The sequence below is a fragment of the Cavia porcellus genome, unplaced genomic scaffold (assembly GCF_034190915.1).
Source record: "Cavia porcellus strain 051 isolate PalLab524CR breed Dunkin Hartley unplaced genomic scaffold, mCavPor4.1 scaffold_27, whole genome shotgun sequence".
NCBI lineage: Eukaryota > Metazoa > Chordata > Mammalia > Rodentia > Caviidae > Cavia > Cavia porcellus.
In genome coordinates, this window is record NW_026947510.1 from 37549213 (window position 1) to 37573727 (window position 24515).

General features: G+C 39.4%; 1 protein-coding gene and 1 long non-coding RNA gene across 2 annotated transcripts in view; one reads left to right on the forward strand and one right to left on the reverse strand.

Moving 5' to 3' along the window:
- Positions 1–593: 593 nt before the first annotated feature.
- Positions 594–22515, reverse strand: LOC134473557 (uncharacterized). Its single transcript, XR_010043865.1, has 3 exons — positions 22085–22515; positions 6163–6243; positions 594–1210 (listed from the first exon to the last, which is right to left on the reverse strand). It is a non-coding gene; the product is annotated as an uncharacterized LOC134473557 (long non-coding RNA).
- The window catches only part of Bcl2l14 (BCL2 like 14), a 29950-nt gene continuing 21583 nt past the window's right edge, over positions 16149–24515 (forward strand). The window contains exons 1-2 of the mRNA XM_063238244.1: positions 16149–16230; positions 18177–18231. The gene's annotated coding sequence lies outside the window, so the exon portion shown is untranslated. The remainder of the gene's footprint in view (positions 16231–18176; positions 18232–24515) is intronic.

A 24515-nucleotide genomic window follows, 5' to 3' on the forward strand; every position in this document is an offset into this window, starting at 1 on the left:
TCACTATTTGCCCCATTTAAGCCACGTTTTTTTGTTGTTGCTGTTGTTGTTGTTTTTGTTTTTTTTTTAAGAGCCTGTTTTCTTTCTTTGTTTGTTTGTTTTTTTCCCCCAGTACCAGGGCTCAAACTCACGACCTCACACTTGTCAGGGAGGCCCTTATGCCACTGAACTAAATCCCCGGCCCAAAGAGCCTCTCTTTTAACACATGTCTCTAAAACAGTGAGTGATGGGTTTTCTACCTTTTGTAATCAGATGTGTAAATGTCAGACAAGCCTTCTGAGCATGGGGAGGCAACCAGCATTTCCACATCATGGACAAAGCAGGCATACTGAGCACCTTCTTAACCTGACCCAAGGACTATGGCAAAAGTACACAGGTGATGCCTCTGAGACTTTTAACCTGTGGAAAGCAACTCACAGACCCAAGTCTTGGAGAACCAACACACTAGAAAATTTGGAGGGTAACTCAAGCTCTTAGAAACAACATCAGAGAAAGATGGAAATTTGGGGCATGGAGTACAGGGGTAGGAACCTCAATTTTTTTTAATTTTATTTAAGGAGAAAAAGGAAAAAAAGCAGAAAAAGGGTACAAGATATACAGAATTTCAGAAAAAAAATAAACAGTAGGAAATCACTAGTTAATGGATTACATATTGTCATCTTAGAAATATTTGTTCAAGTTACAAAATTAAAGCATATAAAGTGGACATTCAAACAGTGAGACTGCAAACAGTTCTGTTCAATGATCGAACAAAACTCATTAATATCATTGTCTATCTTATACACTTAAATATACATGCAGTTATATCGTTTAGAGCACTTTCTTTTCCTCTCTTTTGTACAATGACTATTACACATTTTGGGTTTTATTGCTCCCACAGTTCTTATTACTTTGTTTGGAAGAGAGTAAAACCAAATGTGACATAACAGAACAGAGTCGGTCAAATCAAAAGGGTGGACATAATAGATAATGTAAAAACATAATACAAGGTGATCAACAATGGTTACCATAATGCCTCCTGCTATCTCCAATAGAATTGCCTATATCATCAGTTATAATAAAATTGAACAAAACAGTAAAGAACAAAACCAACAGAACCAAAACATTGGAGACATTACAGGTCTTCAAAAGTAGATAATAGTCAACCAGAATGGGCGTCCAAATGAATCCGACTATCTTCACAGCTGTTGCCTAAACTTTCGAACTGGTACTATCAAGCAAAACAGAATAGAGGAACATCAGTCAAAACAAGATGGTGAGAGCAATACAGGGTTCAAATCAAGTTAATAGAAAATCAAAGTGGGTTACTATAATATATCCTGCTTTTTTATTTATTTTTCCCTTAATTAAAAGGAAAAAATAAAAAAGTAAATAATAAAATGGAGATTGACATAAAAGAGGGCATAACAACAAAACAGCGCAGATCAAAACATAACCATTTAAGCAAAATAGTGTTTCACCACAAGATAATCCCGACATAAAAGTAGTTACCATATTGTCTCTTTCCTTGAAATCTTTGAGTATAACTTCGTATACTGTAGCATCAAATATATCAAAACAATGTAAAACCATTCAAGAGAATGACAGTATTACAGGATATTTAGAATCAACTAACAGAAAATGAACAATGGTTTCTGTATAATCTCCTGGTCTATAAAAGTTTTTGTTTATACTATCACATATAATAAAATCCAATAAGATACAACATGTTAAGACCTATGGAGACAGAACAACAAAAGCTTGATGGGACTTCAAAACAAGATGATATTAAATCAGGATTACGTATTATGACATCATTTTCTCCAAAATAGCTGTTCCTATCATCCAATCTTCTCTGCCTCATTTCTGCTGAGCTCTTTTTCTGTCATTTATTGTCAGTTTGTCTTCTTCATTGCGTTTTCTGCTCCATTTATTGTGGCCTCTCTGCCACTATTTCTGGATTCTTCGTATTTTTCTTTTTTAGAATATCCTGCAGTATTCTCTGTAGGGTTGAATTGGTGGTTGCATATTCCCCTAGTTCCTCTTTATCCTGGAAGCACCTTGTTTTTCCATCAATTACCAGGGATATATCAATCTTGGCTGGAGGTTATTATCTTTCAAAGCTTGAATTATTTCCCCCCATGCTCTTCGTGATTTGATGGTTTGCGCCGAGAAGTCTGCTGTAATTCTGAAGGGTGTTCCCTTGTAAGTGATCTGTTTCTTGTCTCTAACAGCTTTTAATATTCTGTTCTTATATGGGATTTCTGGAATTTTGATTATTATATGCCTGGGTGTAGGTTGTAGGTGGCTGGGGTCCTGTATGCTTTAAACATCTGAATATCTTTACCTTTTGCTAAATTAGGAAAATTCTCCTGGATTATTTCTGCAAGTAGCTTTTGTAGCTCATTTGTTTGTGTCCCTACCTCTTCTTTTATGTTCTTTATTCTTAAGTTATAGATCCTCTTATCATCTTCTAGTCTTTGTATTATTGCTGTTTGTTTCTTTGTTATTTTTAAGAAGTTTTTGACTTCATGCTCCCATATTACAAATCTGCCCTCCAGTTCAGATAATCTATCCATAGTTTCTTTCAAGCTGTTATGCCAGTTTTCGATAGTTTTTAGTTTCCTGGTAATCTCTTTGAATCTGCTTCACGTATTCTATGTTTTCTCTATTTTCTCTATCAAACAATTCTGCCCTTTTTTTCTGTTCTTCCATTCCACCATCTTTTTTTCCTTGGGTAGTGCTTAGCATTTCTCTAACTATTCTGCCTATGTCTTGCTTCAGGTCATTAATAACTTCATTCCTGAACTCATCTATGAAGCTCTGGAGATAGCGCTTTATGTCTATTGGTGCTGTGTGTGCTATTGCCTGTTTCTCAGGATTGGGGGCCAAGGAGCCTTATCTTATTGCTCCCTCTTCTCATATTCTTTGTTCCTTAAATACAAGCGTATATAGGAGGCCCACTTCCTTCCCTGTCAGCCACAGTCTGTTTGAATTGTGCCAGCTAGGTGTTCCCGCCCACCACAGCACACCAGGGAGTTAACGGACCTGACCCGCCCCTCCAGTTCAACCTACCGAAGGCTTCACTGCTAGGGTGTACCTCCAGGCACTGGGACCTGGGTTGTGCTAGCCTACTGGGTCTCAGCCAACAGTGTCATGTAACCTAGGCACTGCTCACCAATCCCACTTGAGAGGGGGATACATGACTGAAATCACTACAGCACCCTGTTCTGGCAAGTCTGCCCGGTCCCAGAATGTCCTCTGTTGGAGCCTCCTAGACCGTGGAAGAGTCCCAGTTTCCCTCACTCACCGCAGGTTGATGCACAGCTCCCTGCCCGTCCCACTCTCAACTCCGTTTACCGATTCCTGTTCTCAGAGCTTTTGTGTGTCTCTCTCCCTGCCGAGCCAATTCAGACACAGCAGTGGCGGCAGGAAACCCAAATCACATCTTCCAATGGTGCAGGCTCGAGCTTCCACGCTGAGGCTTTATCTGTTCCTGTTATAGCACCAGGATTGCATTCCCAGTTGGTTTCTCTCAGCCCAGTTCGTTTTGGGTCAGCAGGGTATATCTCCTCTTGCTTAGGATTCCTCACTCCGCACCATTCCTGAATTCTAAGCTGGGTCTCTCAGCCTTGGTAGCTGCTGCTATCTGTCTGCCATGTTCTCCCGGAAGTCAGTTGCTCATATTTCTAACTAACTCAGCTGCAGTTGATGCCATGACACCAGAAGAGACCCAGGAACCTCAATTTAAAGACAGCATTACAAGAAATAAGTACTTAAGAAATGATCTGTAACATTTTTCTATTATTGTATAGATTTGTTGTGTATAATATGACACTTTGAAATACATATGGGGGCTCAGTGAAGCTAATTAACACCTCAGCGCCTCATATGCCTTTTTTTTTTTTTTTTTTTGTGGTAAGAACACTTAAAATCTACTGTCTCAGCAACCTTCAGGAATACATTCCCATTACATTGCCACCATGTTGTACCATAGATCTTTTGAACTTATTCCTCTTGTCTAACTGAAATTTTGTGTGTTTTGACCAACTTCTTCCTAACCCCCTCTGCCTCTAGAGACTATTCTTCTTCTTCTTCACCTCTGTGAGATAAACTTTTTTCGATTCCATGTATGAATGAGAACATGCAGTATCAGTCTTTCGGTGTTTGGCTTATTTCACCTGATATAAAATCCTTCAAGTTCATCCATGTTACTGCAAATGGCAAGATTTCACTCTTTAAGGCTAAATATTATTCCACTTTTTAAATATATCTACCTTTAATAGATACTTGGGTTGTTTATATTTCTTGGCAGTTGTGGATAGAGGCCAGAAAGAGTATGGACAGGGTGGGTTAGGGAGAAAAAAAGTTCAAGATATCTATGGTACAATAAACACGGGGTGCAATTCTCTCTTTGACATAATAATTGTCTCTCCTTTGGTTATATCATCAAAAGTGATATTGCTAGATCATATGGTAGTTTTATTTTTAGTTTCCTGAAGAAACTCCATACTGTCTCCTGAAATGCCTGTCCTAATTTACCCTGCCAAGAATACTGTACAAACGCTACCTTTTCTTCAGGTATCCAGTAATACTTATTGTCCTTTATCATTTGATAAGAATCATTCTAAGAGATGTGAGGTAGTATCTCATTACAGTTTTGTTTGTATTTCTCTGTTGACTAGTGCAGGAGTTATAAATACACAATTCTTGCTAATCCTTATAATAACCCTTAAAGTGCCATGCAGGTAATGAAGCAGGCAGAGAGAATTTAAGGAAATTCCTACACCTTAAAGCTGGATCAGAACCAGGCCCCACACAATTTCAGACCATGTAATCTTTCAAAATAACTTAACTTTGAAGCTAAAATATGGCAATTTCCAAATACAAACCAATAACCCAAAGTAGAACCACTTTGTTGAATGAGTAACTTGGATTTTACCATGTTTCTACAAGTTTCTATCTTCTTAAAATCTAAAACTTTTTTAGTATTTATGGACAAATATTTTGAATGTCTACACGATGTTAATTCTTTTTTTTTTACACATTATTTTGTTGTAGTAAAGCCAATTTCCTGACCTCTGGCACATTCATCGAAAGACAGACTATTAAGACCTTCCATTCCCTATCCTAGTGGTTTTTAGTAACTTGCATTGTGGTTTGAATGTATATTTCCCTCCAAATTCATATGTTATAATTTAAGCCCCAAAGCTATACTATGGATGAGCCTTTGGAAGATGATTAGGTAATGAAAGCTCTATCCTCATGCGTGGGATTCATTCCTTTATACAACGGTGAAAAGACAATCAGCTAGGTCTTTTGCCCCATTTATCTCTTCTGCTGTATAGGAACACAGTATTCATTCCTTTCCCCTTTTCTGCGTTTTTCACCATGTAAAGACACCAGAAGAAAATGCCATCCACAGGAAGACCCTTTAATACATCCCACCAGAGTCAGGTACCCAGAGGCCATGAAATGATGCCCAAGTAGTGAGGATAAACTAAATGACTAAGAATATAGGCATTTGAGAAAGGGTTGCAGGCAGTAACAAGAGGATCTGTGGCAGAGCAGTGATCAAGGACTCACTGGGCTGTGCAAGGCCAATTTTCAACAGTGAGACTTCAGAGTCACTGGTGCCCCCAGCCTCTCCAATTCTTTGCCTGGTCTTGGGGTACCAGAGCAACTTCCTTACACTGACTAAATCCCAGGTACAGATTGTGTGAGGAGCCTGGATTTCCTTCTCCCATAGGCGGTCAAGAACTTTTCCTTACTGGGATGGTATCAAAGGAGGAATCAAAAAGAGTCAAGGTTTTCACCATCACGCAGTGGTTATAGGCCACTCATTATAAGTCTGAAAAGATCCAAGAACCAATTGGACTCTAACAAGAAAACCTATCATTTGTGTCATCAGAATCCCAGAAGGATAGAAAGCATAGCTGGAAAAGTATTCCTGCAGAGATAATGCTTGAAAAACTTTCCAAATTTACCAACAGACATAAACTCATCATCTCAAACAGTGATTAAAACCAAAGAAATCCACATCAAGACCTTCACAGTCAAATTCCTGAAAACTCAGACAAAAATATCTTGAAACCAATGAGAGAAATGGGTTGTTTTAGCTTTCTCATTGCTGGACATAGTAAGTGAAACAACTTATAGGAAGAAGGGCTTAGTTTGGCTCACATTTTAAGGGGAGTCAGTCTATGGTGACCACCCGCTCCAAGGCAGAAACATCACGGTGGAAGGTTGTTCAGTGCATGGCATCTGGGAAGCAGAGCAGAGCAACAGTGTCAGAGAGGAAGGGGACCAGACATAATCCCTAAGGCCACACCTCCACGACCCACACAGACACAAGCAGAAGTGTGTTCCACCAGTCCCTGGAGAACACAGTTCCAAAGCTGATTAAGTTAGGGCTCCGTTACAACCTCCACAAAAATATATTATGTAAGTAGTAATTAAAGGTAAGCAAGATTGACGTACTAATATCAAGTAAAGTCAACTGCAGAAAAAAGAAAATTACCAGAGAGACATCTCATAATGATTAAAGGGTCAATCCTTCAAAAAGTACTAGCAGTACTAAACAGAGGTACCAAACAGATCTTTTTTATAAAATATAAAGCAAAAACTGAGAACTGACAGGAGAAATAGATAAATCCACAATTATAGTTGCAAACTCCAACACTTCTCTGTGAAAAAACTTCATTCTGATAGAACGAACAGAGGAGCTGGGGATTTGGCTCAGCAGCATAAGCACCTGCCTTACAAGTGTGCAGTCATAAGTTTGATCCCCAGTACCAAAAAAATAAAAATAAAAATAATTAAAAATTGAAAATGAACAGACCAAATGTCAGCAAGGATGTAGAAAAACTCAACATTATCAACTAATAGAACCTAATTGATACTTCTGTAACACTTGATCCAACAACAGCATATATATTCCAGTACACAGTAACCACTGAACATACCAAAATAAACTATATCTTCAATTATAAAATAAACCTCAAGAAATTTAAAAGAATTAAAATCACTGTAGGTAGAACATGGCAGATAGATAGCAGCAGCTTCGGAGGCTCTCTGAGAAACCACACTTGGAATCCAGGAATCGTGCTGTGCAGGAAGTCCTAGACAAGGGAAGATATTCTTTGCTGACCTGGAAACAAACTAAATTAAGAGAAACCAACTGGAAACGCAATCCCGGTGATACAGCAGGAACAGATAAGGTCTCAGCGCAGAAGCTGGACCCCGTGCCACTGGAAACTGCGATTTGAATTTCCTGCAGACGCTGCTCTTTCCCAGTTGGCATGGCAGGGAGAGAGGTGCAAAGGCTCTGAGAGTGGGAAGCATTGAATGGAGTTGGGAGCGGGACTGGCCGGGTGCCCTGCATCAACCTACGTGAGTGAACGGATCGGGGACCCTTCCATAGAGAAGGAGGCTTCAGCAGAGGACATACTCAGACCGGGCAGACTTCCCGGAACGAGATGCTGCAGTGACTTCAGTCACATATCCCCCTCACAAGCGGGATTGGTGGGGTGTGCTTGGCCTGTGTGACAGCACTGGCTGAGACCCAGTAGGCTAGCCCAACCCAGGTCCCAGCGTCTGGAGGTGCACCCTAGTGGTGAAGCCTTCGGTAGGTTGAACTGGAGGGGCAGCCCTGCATAGACTGCCAGGTCCATATGTCCCTGGTGCGCTACGGAGGGGGGGAACACCTAGCCGGCGCAATTCAAACAGACTGTGGCTGACAGGGAAGGAAACTGGGCCTCAAATACGCTTATATATAAGGAACAAAGAATATGGGAAGAGGGAGTAACAAGAAAGTGTCCTCGGCCCCCAATCCTGAGAAACAGGCAATAGCAAACATGGCACCAATAGACATAAAGCGCTATCTCCAGAGCCTCATGGATGAGTTCAGGAATGAAGTTATTAATAACCTGAAGCAAGACATAAGCAGTATAGTTAGAGAAATGCTAAGCACCACCCAAGAAAAAACAGATGGTGGAATGGAAGAACAGAAAAAAAAGAGAATTGTTTGATAGAGAAAATAGAGAAAACAGAATACGTGAAGCAGATACAAAGAGATTAACAGGAAACTAAAAACTCTATCAAAAACTGGCATAACAGCTTGAAAGAAACTAAGGATAGATTATCTGAACTGGAGGGCAGATTTGTAATATGGGAGCATGAAATGAAAAACTTCTTAATAATATAAAAAAAAAACCAAAACAAATAGCAACAATACAAAAGCTAGAAGATGATAAGAGGATCTATAACTTAAGAATTAAGAACATAAGAGAAGAAGTGGGGATACAAACAAATGGACTACAAAAGCTATTCACAGAAATAATCCAAGAGAATTTCCCTAATTTAGCAAATGGTAAAGATACTCAAATGTATGAGGCATACAGGACTCCAGCCACCTACAACCCAAACAGAGCAACACCCAGGCATATAATAATCAAAATTCCAGAAATCCAATATAAGAATACAATATTAAAAGCCTTCAGAGACAAGAAACACATCACTTACAAGGGAACACCCATCAGAATTACAGCAGACTTCTCGGCACAAACCATCAAATCACGAAAAGAGTGGGGGGAAAGAATTCAAGCTTTGAAAGATAATAACCTCCAGCCAACATTGATATATCCTGCACAACTGTCCCTAGAAATTGATGGAAAAACAAGGTGCTTCCAGGATAAAGAGGAACTAGGGGAATATGCAACCACCAATTCAACTCTACAGAGAATTCTGCAGGATAGTCTAAAAAAGGAAAATACCAAGATTCCAGAAATAGTGGCAGAGAGGCCACAATGAATGGAGCAGAAAATGAAATGAAGAAGACAAACTGACAATAAATGACAGAAAAAGAGCTCAGCAGAAATGAGGCAGAGAAGATCAGAAGGTAGGAACAGCTATTTTGGAGAAAACAAGACATCATAATAGCTAGTGCTGATTTAGTATCTTCTTGTTTTGAAGTCCCATCAAACTTGTATTCTTCTGTCTCCATCGGTCTTAAAAGGTTGTATATTATTGGATTTTATTATATATGATAATATAAGCAAAAACTTTTATAGACAAAGAGTTTATACAGAAACCATTGTTCATTTTCTTCTAATTGGTTCTAAATACCCTGTAATAATGTCATTCTCTTGAATGGTTTTATAGTGTCTTGATATGTTTGGTGCTACAGTATACAAAGTTATACTCAAAGATTTCAAGGAGTCACTATGGTAACTATTTTTATGTCAGGATGTCTTGCGGTGAAACACTGTTTTGCTTAAATGATTATGTTTTGATCTGCACTGTTCTGTTGTTATGCCCTCTTTTATCTCAATCCCCCTTTTTTTTAATTATTTACTTTTTTCTTTTTATTTTTTTTAAATAAGGGAAAATAAATAAAAAATAGCAGGATACACATTATAATAACCTACTTTGATTTCCTATTAACTTGATTTGAAATCCTGTATTGCCCTCACCATCTTGTTTTGACTGATTTTCCTCTATTCTGTTTTGCTTGATAGTGCCAAGTTCAAAAGTATAGGCATAACTGTGAAGACAATAAGAATCATTATGACGCCCATTCCAGTTGACTATTATTTTCTTTTAAAATCCGGTAATGTCTCCAATGCTTTGGTTTTATTCTTTACTGTTTTGTTCAATTTTATTATAACTGCCAATTCTTCTTAAAATAGCAAGAGGCAGTATGGTAACCATTGTTGATCACCTTATATTTTGTTTTTACATTATCTATTACGTCCATTCTTTTGATCTGAATGACTCTGTTCTGATATGTCGCATTTGGTTTTACTCTCTTCGAAAAAAGTAATAAGAACTGTGGGAGTAATAAAACCCAAAATGTGTAATTGTCATTGTACAAAAGAAAAGAAAAGAAAGTACTCTAAAGGTTATAACTGCATATATGTTTAAGTATACAAGATAGATAACCATATTACTGAGTGTTTTTTGGATCATTGAACAAAACTATTTGCACTCTTACTGTTTGAAAGTCCACTTTATAAGCTTCAATTTTGTAACTTGAACAACTATTTCTAAGATGAGAATATGTAATCTATTAACTAGTGATTTCTTACTGTTTATTTTTTAAATTTTGTATTACTTGTACCCTTTTTCTGTTTTTTTTTTTTTTTCTTTTTCTCCTTAAATAAAAAAAAAAATCACTGTGGGTTCTCTGACCACAATTAAATCAAAAACTGGGACTTGAAGACAGTCCCAGTATAGTTCAGAGTCCAAGATAAGTTACTACCTGTGAAGTCACTGTGGATAACAATTAAGCTTCCTAAGTCAGAAGATGGAAAAGGCAAGATTGAAGCTTTATGCAGTTTAGCAACTAAAAACAAGAAACAGTGAAATAAATGATCTAAAATGAAACATGCAATTCATGCTTGCTAATTTTGTGAAAAAGACTGTCTTTGAATTTCTGGTACCTATAGTGCTCTTACATGCTAAAAGAAAAACTATAGACAAATCTACCAATTTGAGCAAAGAACAGTCTGTGAACTGGGCAGCACTCAGAATGGAAAGTAGTTCAGAGAGCTCCACTGTGTAGCAAGGCCCACATGCTTTTATGGCTGCACATAGAAATAAAATGCAGAAATAATTTGATTGGTTACTGTGAGGCCTTTGCCTTGGTTGGACAAGGTCTGACCCACTGGGAGCCTGGGATTGGCTGAAGCTCTGCTATTTGTGTTTGGCTGAAACTCACTGATTTGTTACAAAAATACATTCCTATTTCAATTATAAGATACATTCTTAAAAAGAAAAAAACTACATTGTAAAAAGTGTTGGTGATTTAGTTTGGTGGCCTTGCAAGCATGAGGTTATGAGTTTGATCCCTGATACAAAAAAAGAAGTGCTCTTTGTGAGTCAAGTTATATACTGTGATTATATTTCCTTCTCTAAGTTTTGCACAACAGAGTGACTCTTGTTAATAAATAGTTACTTCAAATAACTACAAGTTTTTATTTCTTTTTTGGTTCCGGGGATCAAACTCATGACCTCATGCTTGCCAGAGCAGGTGCTTACGCCGCTAAGCTAAATCCCCAACTAGATTTTGAATGCTTCACTACAAAGAAATGATAAATGTTTGAAATGAAATGTTAAGTACTCCAATTTGACCTCTACACATTGCTTACAGATTAACCACATAGCACACCATAAATTTGTACAAGTATGTGTCTATGAAAATAAATAAAAAGATGTAAATTGAATAATAACAAAAATTTCCAAACATTTGAACATCCAACAATTTACTCCTAAATGACTCATTTGTCAAAGAAATCTCAGATTAGGTAAAAACTATATAGAATTAAATGAAAATGAAAACATATCAGGGTCAAGGATATAGCTCAGTGGCATACGCACCTGCCTGGCAAATACAAAGTCCTAAGTTCGATTCCCAGTACCAAAAAACAAGAAAAAAGAAAAGAAAAGATAACAAAAATTAATGGACTAAAGCTAGGTCAGTGCTGAGAGGAGAAAAGTTGATGTCTAAATGCATACATTAGAAAAGCAAAAAACCTATAGCCATAATCTACACTTTCCCCACAAAAGCCTAGAAAAAGGAGAGCAAAATAATCCCAAAGCAAATGTAAGGGTAAAAACCCATAAGTGAAATAACTCAGACTCACATGTGCAAATATCATATTGTCTCCCTAGCATAAAAAATTGAGAGTAAGAAAAATCCAAAATGTATCATAGATATTGTGAAAGAGAAAGGGAAAGAAACTGCTCAAAAGGAAAGAATAACTGGGGTAGGGAAAAACAAAAAAGGAAGAAGGGGAAAGTTTATACACATCTAAATTTACAAGATAGATAATTATACTACTAACCTCAGTTCATCCAAAAGAACAGTTTGTACTTTCATTGTTTCATTTTTTCTGCTTCTATCTTGTAATCTGAACTACTTTGAAGATAACAATATGCAACATTAACCATTGTTAACCTCCTATTATTTTGTTTTGAAATTCTGTGTCTTTGTTTTAAAATTTTTAAAAGGTGGGAAAAAAAATAAGAGTAAGAGCAAAAATTAATGAAGCTGGCAACAGAAAAACAACAGAAAAAAATCAAAAGATCTGTGTCTTTCAAAAGGTCATTTGGAAAATCTCCAGCAAGACTAAAAAGAAAAACAGAGAAAGCACAATTGGCTGATTTTGAGAATGAGACAGGTAATCATTACAGAGCCAGAAGACAGCAACGGAAAAATAAAGGGATACAACTTTACACACAGAAATTCTGCAACTTCAATGAAATGGGACATTTCTCCAAAAAAATGCCAGAAGTCTCCCAGGATAAAATAATTGTTTGCTTTGCTGTGATGGGGATTGAGTCCAGGATCTCACACATACTAGGCCAGCGCTTTACCACTGAGCTACACGCTGAGCCCCTGGCACAGATCATTTGACTAGCCCTCAACTACTGAGAAAATTAAGTTCATCATTTTTTTAACTCCCAGTAATCTCCAGGCCTAAATGGCTTCACTATACAACTATAGCAAATTTTGAAGGATTTGTATCAATTCTACACAATCTCTTCAAGAATAAAGAAGAGAGAACTCTCTGTCTTAGTCCATTTATGCTGCTATGATCAAAATACCTGATACTATATAATTTTAAACCAAGTTAACTATATCTCTTCATTCTGGAGGCTGGAAAATGTGGGATCACAATACCAGCAGGTCTGGTGTCTGAGGAGGGCTGTTCAGCTTCACCATAGCACTGGTTTCTATCTCAGTGTCCCCTAAGGCCTCATGCGCTCATAGGGGACACTTTTAGGAAGTGATTAGATGGGGGCGGGTGAAAACCAGCAGCTGACAACTTCAGAGCTAATTTGCTGGTAGGAGGTGGGAGCTGGCTGGAAGAGGCTGGGTCACTGGGGTGTGGCCTGGAAGGCATCATCTCTTCCCCACCTCTCCACTCACTTTCTCTCTCTCTCTCTCTCTGCTTCCTGCCATCATGAGCTGCTTCTCCGCTGCATTCCCATTCTGCCATGTGCCCCCCTGCCCTGGAGCCCCTGCCTATGGACAAAAACCCGCAACAAACTGTGAGCCGAAATAAACTCCTCCTGCTTGAAGTTAGGGCATCAGGTACTGCATCTCAGTGATCAGAAAGTAACTAAGACGGAATGAATGCGGTGTCCTCACATGACAGATGGCGGAGGGGAGAAATAGAAAAAAGGCCTAGCTCGTTCTTTCCAGGCCCTTTATAAGACGTTAATGTGCCACACAAGCAGAGCCCTCCAAACATTATCACTTCCCAAAACATCGCCCTTGTTAAAACCACAATAGAGATTAACTTTCAGGATGAATTTCAGTGGGGCATGAGCACAGTCAACAGGCAACTTTGCAATGTATTTTCTATTTATACCAAAGCTAGACAAGAGCAAAAAACTACGAAAAAAGAAAACTATAGCCCAACATTCTCTTGAATCTAAATATAAAACTCCTGAGCAAAATATTAGCAAATAAAATTTAGCAAAAGTATTAAAAATCATGACCAGATAGATCACTTATATATTGCTGGTGGGAATGTAAAATTGCAGAATTTGGTGGTTACTTTAAAAAAAAAAAAAGCTAAATTTAATCATTTAGGCATGGTGTACACATCTGTAATATCAGCATTATGTGAGGCTGGGGCAGTAAGATTTCAAGTTCAAACTGATCTTGGGCTTTTAGTGAGACACTATCTCAAAATAAAAAGAACATATGAAAGCCCTGGTTTAATACTCAGGTGCCACAGGATGGAGGGGAGCCCTAAACTTGAAGCTAAGTGAAGTGGTGCATGCCTATACTCTCAGACTGGGAAAGCTGAGGCAGGAGGATCATGAGTTCATGGCCAACCGAGGCTACACAGCAAGTTCACATATGGAGACCCTGTCTTTTGTGATTATAAAATAAAACAAAACAATAACAAAAAACCCACTAAACTTGCAGTTGACAGTTACCTAGCAATTAAATTGTTTGGATATTTATCTTACGGAAATTAAAACTGGTTCAAACAGAAATCTGTATCCAAGTGTTTATAACAGACTTATCCTTAATAGCCCTAAACTGAAAATAATCCAGATGTCCATCAGTGAGTGAATGCTTAAACAAATGTGACACATTGTACCAAGCAATACAATAAGTTCCCAATTTAGGAATGAATTCCATTCCGGGAGAACATTGATAAATTGGATTCCTTCATAAATCTGACAAAGTCTTATACATCTTTGACACAAACATACAATGTAAAGCATAAAAAAACTAAATGTAAGGACTGTTCATATCTGTGAAAGCAACTCCAGTGTTTATAAGTGGGGGATCTACTGTATTATTCAGCACTAAAATGAAGTAAGTCATTGGTAAATGCAACAACATAGACAAATCTCGAGAGAGTTACACTGGAGAGCGCAAAGGTCAGTACTAAAAGGTTGCGTAGTGTGTGGTTTCACTTACATGGCATCGTTTGTTTCAATTGTTTTGTTTTGTCTTTTACGTTTTCTAGTTTTCTGAGACAGGGTCTTACCATATAGTTCAGGCAGCCCTTGAACTCACTGTGTACCCCAGGCTAGCCTCAAATTGTGGCAATCCTCCAGCCTCAGTCTCCCAAGTACTGAGATTACAGGGGTACCACTTTGCCCAGCTATGTGGCATTCTTAAGATGATAGACTTACAGAAACAAAAACCAGATTGGAAGTTGCCACAAAGGAGGGGGTGAAGGCAACAGGAATGGGCTGTGGATATAAGGTTGCAGTATGAAGGATTCTTGTGACAATGAAAATATTCTGTGACTTGACTGTATCCCGGTTATGATATTGTATTATAGTTTTGTGTGATGTTATCATTGAGGAAAACTAGGATCTCTATTTTTTCTTACAACTGCATGCGAACGTGCCATTGAGAGAGAGAGAGAACAAAGGAGAGAGAAAGAGAGAAGAAAGCAAAAAGATAGGTTATATTTTTTTAAAATTTACTTCTTAAAATAATTCAAGGCATACAAAGGTAAAGTTACTTTTCCTAAATTTGCGGGATGCTGCTGATGTGGGCCTTACTTGTGTGTATGTTTAACTCACCTAGCTTGGGTTCCTCTAGGTCAACTGGAGAATTTGTCTCTGCCCTATATCTCACCTGTCCTCAGCAGGCCACCCAGGGCCTGTACTCGTGACTATGGCAGAGATGCACAAGAAAATAAGCTGCCTCTCAAGTCTGGACTTGGGGACTGGCTTTTATATTCTGATGGCCAAAGCAGGTCATATGGCCAAGGCCAGAATCAAGAGACACATCAGGGCTTTCTGCCCACTGTGGGAGGGTGCCCAGCACATGCAGGTAAGAGGGCACGGATGAGACCCTGGGGCCACCCTGGCCTTGACTGCCTCTCCATCTTACTGCAACAATCCTTACCCTTTTTCTCCTCCTCCTACCTCATCCATGTGAAGGCTGTTGCCCACTTTTTCAAAGGCTGTAGAACAGGATCTGAGAGTCCTTTGGCCAAAGCCAGGACACAAGGGAAGGCAAACACCCAGTTACAAGTCCCCTCTCCTGAGCTAAAGTGCTTCTGCCGTGTCCACTGCCCACTGTCTCCAGCTTCCCCAACCCTGCCCCAGTCTTATTTCCATCTGCAGCCTGCACCCTGATCCTCTGCTCACTCCTCCAGCTTCTAGAATCCTGCTTCCTGCCCTATGACTTGACTTTACTAGAATTCCTGTGCAAAGTCATGCAGACTAGTCCCTTTAGCCTCAATTTCCTTACCTGTATAATGTGGCTTGCAACAATCGCCACCTGTTTTTTTTTAAATCTGAAACAGGATCTCACTAAGTCACTAAATTGCCCAGGTGGGGCTCAAATTTACAATCTTCCTGCCTCAGTCTCCTAGGGAAAGGAGGCTTACGGCATGTGCCACCAACGCCCACTCCCCCCATCTCAGAGCCTTAATGGGGAGATGAAATGACAAAATTCACATGATTTTATACTGCGTGGTACATAATAATCCTTCAAAAAATATAGAGATTTGGAAATTTCAGTGTGACATAAGGGATGTTCAGTCTTGTTACAGACTTTAAGGAGTCCCAGCATTCCAATTTGGAACTCTGAAAACACCTCCCCATGGAAACACTGTTCTAGGCTGTGATCCTGTTCTGCTCAACTATTATTACTCCCAGAGGTTCTGTGGCTCCAATGCTTCCCTTAGCCTATTGGTTATATGAGCAAAACTAACCACCATGAGGAGCATCACCCCAAAGGGAAAATGTGAGTTCTAAGTAAGTCTCCCATGAATGAAGTTTTGAAATATCACGTTTGATATTGCCTGAAACGTAACGCTGTAAGAGAAGGTACTTGAGGAATAGCACTTCAACCAGGCTGATGTATGGTAGACACTTTACTGAGCTCCCTAACCAAGAACCTTCTGAATGAGGTCAGATGGTAGAGATGGGGGCCAGGGATTTAGCTCAGTGGTGTAAGTGCCTGCCTGGCAAGTGCGAGGTTGTGAGTTTGATCCCAGGTACCAAAAACAAATGGTAGAGTTGGTCAAAAGTGAGAGACAAAATCACATTGTGAAGAGGACTAGATGCACTTGGGGTGGTGTGTTCAGGAGAAGGTCACAATCAATACCCTTGTTTGGAAGGCTTAGAGGAATCTATGAAAGGAGGTTATAAAACAGGATCCTACTAGCAAAGCCAAAGTGGCATGTACTTGGTGAATAGTCCCAGAAACAGAAAGGTTTAAACCTGAAACTTACAGGAGGAGTAAAGTCGGCCCTCCTATCCATGAGCTCTGTATCCAGGAATTCAGCCAACTGCCAATCAAAAGTACCTAAGGAAAAACACTGCATTTTTGTTGAATGTGTAGGGATGCTTTTTCCCTAACATTTTTCTCTAAACAGCACAATATGACAGCTATTTACATAGCATTGACATTCCCTCAGGTACTATAAGTAATCTAGAGGTGATGCTAGGCATATAGGAGGATATGTATCAGCTGTATGCAAATACTATGCCATGTTATCCATCAGACCTGAACATCCAAACATTTCAGTATCCATGAGGGTCTAGGACAATGCACTACAGATACTGCAGCTGTACAACTAGGACACAAATAGTATAAGAATAAACAGACCCATAACTTGAGAATGACGTTGAGCTATCAGAAACAAGTTGACATAGTATCAACATGGCTAAGTGCCTAGAAAAGATAGGTTTTGGACTTTTGTGCAACAGTGCTTGCTAAGAATTAACTCGTACCATTCTCTATTAATTGAAGCTAGGCTGAAAAGTTTATCAATACTAGGCATTGAATCCAGGGCCTTAGACTTATTAAGCAAGCACTATACTACTGGCTACCTCCCCAGGCTTTATTTTATTTTCTATTTTAAGCCAGGGTCCAAGTTGTGCAGGCCATGAATTTGTGATCCTTCTGCTTCAGCCTCTCAAATAACTAAGATTACAGGTGTGTGCCACACCCCTAAATTCTCTTAGCTGAAACTGAGACTTATTACAATAGTAAACTCAGCGTGAAATTGCAGTCTAGGCTCATGAGACAGCAATAAGCAGAACAGGAAAGGGCATAGGAAGAGATACTGCAAAAGACGGAGGAATTAGGGGAAAGGGCTGGCTTTTAGCACGCAGTTTTTGAACACTAGACTAGCAAGGGCCAGAATGACCCTGTGTGACAACAAGGCCCATGTGGCCAGTACTGGGCCATGTCTCAAGCTTGCTAGATCAATCCTCCCAGATATCCCAGGTACCTGCTAGGTCTGTGAGTACATGGGAACCCTAAAAGTTCAACAAGATCTTTAGTGATGCTGAAACCCAGCTACAATGCAGGAAATCTCAAGGGTATGTCCAGTGTTCTTCTCTACTGCATGACACCTCTGTTTAAGAATATATAACCTCCTTCTCAGGAAGTGCCCCTATGTTTAGATGGCTCTCATCATGAAGAACTTTTCCCCTACTGCCTGATCCTATCTGTCCCCTAGCAATGCCAGGCCCTGGGCCTCATTCTGCTCTCTCGAGCTGTCTATCTAAATCTAATCCTTTATCACCATGACAGTCTGTTCCATTCTTCCTAAATCTCCTTTCTTTAGGATAAACTGTCTACATGACTTACTAGTGGATTTAGTGACAATTTCATAATGCTCTGTCCATGTAAAGTGCTGCGCATGTGTGGAGTGGGATCCTAAAGTCAATAACACCTCCTCACTCTTCAGCCCAACAGGATGAAGACAGAAGCACGGATGGTGGACTCTAATACAAAGAAAATCAGTAAGCAGTATAACAAACTTTCAAAACTCACTATGGTGTAGGTATGGAGAAAGAGTACACTCTTGGAATACCTAGGAAGGTTTCCAAGAAGACGTGGGACTGGGGTGAATTTTGAAAGACTTCCAACAAGGTGGGGGAAAGAGACAGGTGGGCAGTGGAAAGAGCATAGGATATGATGTGAAAACCTGTTTTTATTCTTTTTTTAGGTTTTTCTTTTCTTGGCTTTTTAGGGGGTTAATTCCATTTCTTATTTACAAAAATTATATGTATTTGTGGGGTACAAAGCAATGTTTATAATATGGAATGATTAAATCAAGTTAATTAAATTCATCACCTCACGTATTTCTGTGTGGTGAAAATATGTAAAATTTGTCAGCAATTTCAAAACATATAATGCATTGTTGGGTTTTTTTTTTTTTTTTTATTGGTGCCGGGATCAAACTCACGACCACCTACTTGCAAGGCAGGTGCTTATGCCGCTGAGCTAAATCCCCAGCCCCATATAATGCATTATTATTTATTATAGTCACTATTCTGTACAGTAGATCACTAAACCTTACCCCCTTGTCAAACTGAAACTTCAAATATTTAATCACTATCTATCTTTCCCCCAACTACTCTCCTCCACCAGCTTCTGGTAACCACCATTCTACTCCCTACTTCTGCAACAACTTCTTTTAGATTCCACATACAAATAGTTCATGCAGTATTTCTCTTCCTGCACCTGGCTGATTTTACTTAATATAATGCCTCCCAGATTCATCCCCATTGTCACAAATGACAGGATTTTTTGAAGTCTAGATTTTAAAGCTGCATTGTATATGTATACCAGAATTTTTTTTTCCATTAACCGACTGATGGACACTCAGTTTTATTCCATTTATCTTGGCTAAATACAACTGCAATGGTCATGGGAGTGCAGATATTTTTTTAACATACTGACTTCAGTTCCTTTAAGGTACATAACTAGAAATGGAATTGCTGAATTGAGACCTTGGCTTCTCCTCTGTTTGACCTTGAGTGTACCTAAAATGAAAGCTTTGGACTAGAAGATCCAGTGATAGAAACCAAAAAGTGTACAAGTCTGAGTACTCCAACTTAGATAAAAACCTAAAAGTGTAAGGCAAGCCTGCCCATAACAAAGGAATGAGGTGTGCATTTTGGGCAGGGATAGTGGGGAAAAGGGGTTATTGATTCAGTATTTTACTAGCCTCACTTGTGCAGAACCTGTCACTACTCTGATCACACCCTTTGGGACACTAAAAGCGAGGGAGCCAGCTGACCATGGACTGAACCCTCTGAGACCATGAGCCAAAATAAATCTCTTCTTCTTTAAATTTTTTTACGTCAGGCATTTTGTCACAAACACTCACACCGGCACCAGCACCACCAGCAGGAAAAACACATCTCTATGGCATGTCTGTGAGCCACACACCTTTGGTAGTACTTCACAGATTAACAGTTACTTCCCTCTGGCTCCTCCTAACAGCCCTAGGAGAGAAGTATACTTTTTATTACTACTTTACAAATGTAAACCAAGAAATCATAAAGCTAAAATGATAAAAGACTTTTTGGGTATTTGGGTATGGAATAGACTTGCAAATCAGAACACACAGTTTCAGTTAGACACCCAACATGTGTTCTATTCAGGAATTTTTAAAGAGAATGATGGCATGAGTGAATAACTTTTTAAAAGCAGTTTTGTTGGTCTTGTAAGTTATGCAAGTTGTTCTGATGTGTTAGATTGGTGGGAAGGGGATGTTTTGTTTACATAGAAGCTCTATATGATTAGTCACTATGGGAAAGTTGAAGGGAGGTTATCAATAAGAAACGAGTCTTGGGGGCTGGGGGTTTAGCTCAGCGGCATAAGCACCTGCCTTGCAAGCAGGCGGTCGTGAGTTCGATCCCCGGTACCGATAAAAATGAAAAAGACAAAAAAAAAAAAAAAAAGAAACGAGTCTTTGGAGACAGTCAGGCAGTCAGAAGTTCCAGGAATGGAAAGTGTTGCAATCTTGGAGTCTTGCAAACACTTTCTTCCCAGGTAGCATTCTTTTCTGGAAGTTGAAGATTGAGGAGCTTGAGTCTGTGAAGTAAACAGCAGCCCATCAAATGCAACCTTGGAATCTGACAGTTCTGTTATTTCTCTTGACCAGACTTTGGCCCGCTTAATTTTCACTTCCACACAGAGAGGTTAAATAACTCACTCAAGTGTATAAAGCTAGTCTAATGGCAGAGTTTACTTGAATGTAGGCAGTCTGACTTCCTGCTTTACTTCCCCAATTTAAAAAAAAAACACAAAAGTAAGGCTGGGGATGGGGCTCAGTGGTAGAGTGCTGCCTTAACACCCAAGAGGCACGGATTCAATTCCCGGCACTTTAAAAACCACAAAGACAGGGCCCAACATTGCTCTACAGGCATGATCTGCCCCACCAGGGAAAGATATGATGGTCCTATACTTCCTTTTGTATTCCTTTAACTCAGCCTAAAATAACATTGAAAGCCAGATTTCATTCTACAACAATCTTGGAACCAGAACATTATCTAACGATACCTCTCCCAGTGCAGAAATAGTGTATCAATATCAGCGGCAGCTCTGGAAGCATTAGCTTTGTACTGGGCACCTGCTAAGTGTTTCTCATGTAACACCCTTATAGTCCTTTAATCTTTGCACAAAGTCAGATATGTGTGCAAGACCCTGGATACAATCCACAGCATCACAAAAAAAAAAAAAGAAAGAAAGAAAGAAAAAAATTATTACTGTTCTCATTTAACAGAATAGGAAATTAAGGCTGGTGAGGTTGCTCAGAATCCTCTTATGAAGCAAAAAACTCAAGGTTCATTTACTGCATTATCTAACTCCAGGGCCTGAACTTTCATCCATGTCATCTATAAACCTGTTTGTATCATCTATAAACTTGTCGTTATCTAAGTTAACCATAAAAACTGTCAAAACGGGACCAAGGACAGATCTCAAGGGTAAATTACATCTCTCCCAGGATATATGAACCAATCACCCATATAGTCATAAATAAAAGATGAAGTATTTTGACAAAATTTCATGTGTCAGAAAAGATAAACAATTTACTTCACTCATACCCACAGTGAAAAAGGAGGTGGAAAGCTAAACAATTCAGAAAGGTCACATTCCTCAGCCCATCTTCTTGGAGCTAAGGCAAAACTGAGAAGCTGCCCAAAAGAATTCTACCCTGCAATACCTCTGCCTGTTCCCATGCATCTGCAGATGTCTATTAAAAGCCCTGCAGGTGTGAGTGTGCATTTCATCAATGCCTCCCCTCATCTGTGGGAGATAGTATTCATCTGTTCTGATCAGCGCTGCAGGAACACATGTGTATTGATCAGCTTTCTGGGTGCTGGGAAGAATATCTGATATCTGTGATTTAAAGAGGGACAGGTTTATTTGGCTAGTGGTTTAAGGGGATTCAGCCCAGAGTTAGCTGGCTCCAGTGCAGAAACATCATGGCAATGACATATTCTTCACAGGCACACCCACAGTGATCCACCACCTCCTACAGGACCTAACCTCCTAATACATTAATACTGGTAAGCACAGGGCTCTCATGACCCAATCACCTCTCCAGGGTCTCAGTCCAGTCAACAAATATGGTTACGTTCAGGCACAAGATGAAACCTGTTATCCTAATAGTTCATAAATCAGCCACTTAATAATTCAGCATAGGATTTTGCAGGAATTAGCTAAAGTGTGAGGCTTTTGAGATCTGCCAACTCCCTAAAACTGGGAGACCCACTACCAGCCCTTAGGCACCTGTGGGCAGTGGAGGAGAGAAAGGGGACAGTCTCCTTCCCTGTGATCCGCTTAAAGCTGTAAACGTACCTGAACCATCTCCAAATGTGGTGAAAGTTCATTGTCTCTTCATCTTTCCCAACTGAGACTTCTTCCCTTGGTAGAAGATAGTCAAGTTGACTTAGAGCAGCCTGCTTTCTCTGCCTTCTGTTATGCACAAACTTGAAAAATACCTTTCCCTCTGTGGTCATTAACGTTTTCAAGACCCTCTGTGTTTGGTCTGCCACTCTTCTTTTAGGCTGGTTTGTTTTTCTTTGTTACTTTCTTTCTGTGGTTGTCCTTGTTGCTGTTGTCATCACAGCCACTGACAAAGACTCCTTGACCAGACTTTAGTCAGGCCCTCCTGAGGCTGCTCGGCCTTGTCTTGTTGTTGGGCTCACAATCTGCCTCATAGCCAACCAAACTCCTTCCCACCTTCTTGCTCCACAAGTGATTACATCTGCTCACCCTGGCCAGCTTCAGCTTACTCCTGTCAGGTGGGTTTAGCCCAGACCCTTCTTACCCCTGATATTTTCTCTCTCTGACTTTCTATCCACTGATTCTCCCCACCTACTCCTTGGCTTTACATTTCTACTTGTCCATGCTGGTTTCAGAGAGGAGCCCAATCCCTCTCCCCTATTGCAAAAGCCCAATGGCAGGAATCCCTAACAATGGCAGAAATCCAGGAAAGAGTGCCTGCCCATTTTAACAAGTGTCAGAATAATTCTTCTTATAATCTCCTTTAGGCACCTCTGTGTATGCACTTTTAAAGTGAGAGCTCTTCAAAAAAATCCTTCTTAGCCTCAAAATCAAGTGTCTTTCTCTGGATCACTCCCTCATACCCCTTATGTAATTAAAGGTAAAATCAGAAGACCTAAAGATTATTGTCAGCTAATCTCAATCCATAAGAATAAGACATGCATCCAAGGAGAAATTTAAAAAACAACAACAAAAGGAAGAGACAAGGTGAGGGATGTAGCTCAGCAGCATAGCACCTGCCTGGCAAGCACAAGTTTAATTCTCAGGACCAAAAAAAAAAAAGAAAGAAAAAGAGGAGCCGGAAGGTCCAGAGAATTTAAATGATTTAGCAAATGTTAAAAGATTAAGGAAAAAAAAACTTTACAGAAAAACCATGATTCTCACTAAATATAAAAGAATCTATTGAATGTTTTTATGTAATTTATGTAACTGGAGCCAATAAAATATTAGTCAGTTCAGAAGAGAACTCCAACTACCACACATTTATAGTCAGACAAATACTGAAATGGATCTACAAACAGGCAAAACTGGAAAAGCCGGTCTGTATCTGCAGGACAATGAACTGTTGCATTCTATAGAGCTAATTTTTTTTTAAATGGGAGTGATCATTTGTTTTACTATGCTTTCTACAAGTTAATTTTATCTACTGAGTTATGAAATAACCTACTCTGAAGCAAACAAAGAGACATAGCTCTGTCGAATCAATCCCCAAAGCTCCCAGCATTCCTTTGAAATAATAACCAAGTAATCTCTTTAGCGCATTTCATATCTTGCAGCTTTTCCTTATGAAGGCAAAAGGCAGTGACAAAGGGTCCAAAAAAGAAAAAAGGAAAAAACGTTATTAACAAAGAGGATAGATTTAGAGTGGTTTGGAACTCGTGCGCTAAAGACAGATCCCTCAGATCCCAGCTTTGCTACATGTGATTGAATCTTACTAAATCCTGTGCCTCAGTTTCTACCACTACACAGCCGGGTTATTAATTGGCAAGGAGTAAAACGATGGCTGTTATTGTTATACTGCTTTGGAGCCTGCCGCCATGAAAGCTCCCCTATCTTTACTCTAAAAGCTGATGATGGAATGCCAGAACTTCCTGAAAAATCACAAGTAAGATAACAGAATTTGATAACAAATTTCCTATTATCTTGCTAGTCCAACCAGCACTATTCTGTCAGGCAGGTTCAGATTCAAGAGAAGGCAGAGTTTTGAACTTTCAAAGGGAGTCCTGGGGAAACAGATCAGGGTATGTTTCAGCAAGGTGTGCTGTGCAAATTCCTCAGGCGCTGATCCAGAGTTGGCTCCAGCTTTGAGGAATTTCTGCCCTTCCTCACAAAGTGGAAAGGGCAGAGAATTTGCTGGAATGAGAAGCATGAGCCACTGTGCCTGGTTTACAATTTCTTTAATATTCCCTAAATTGACCAGAGTGGTACAATTACATGCAATAAATATGATGCTGGTGAAAATTCACTTTGAGTAGCCAAGGTCTAATTGTCCACGATCTAACTACTATTCATGTCGTGTCTCCTGGATCTGCCTGCCTAATGTTTAAATAACCAGTTCTTCCCCTATTTCTGTGAAAATTGCCTTTTTTTCCATCTCACCATCCTTGCTTCCCTCACCTTCACATTTCCATCAGCCATGCTCAAGGTTTCATCATTTCAAGGACAAGCATAAATACCTACTTCCGTTAGGAATCTCTGATTAGAGAGTACAATCAAATTTAAC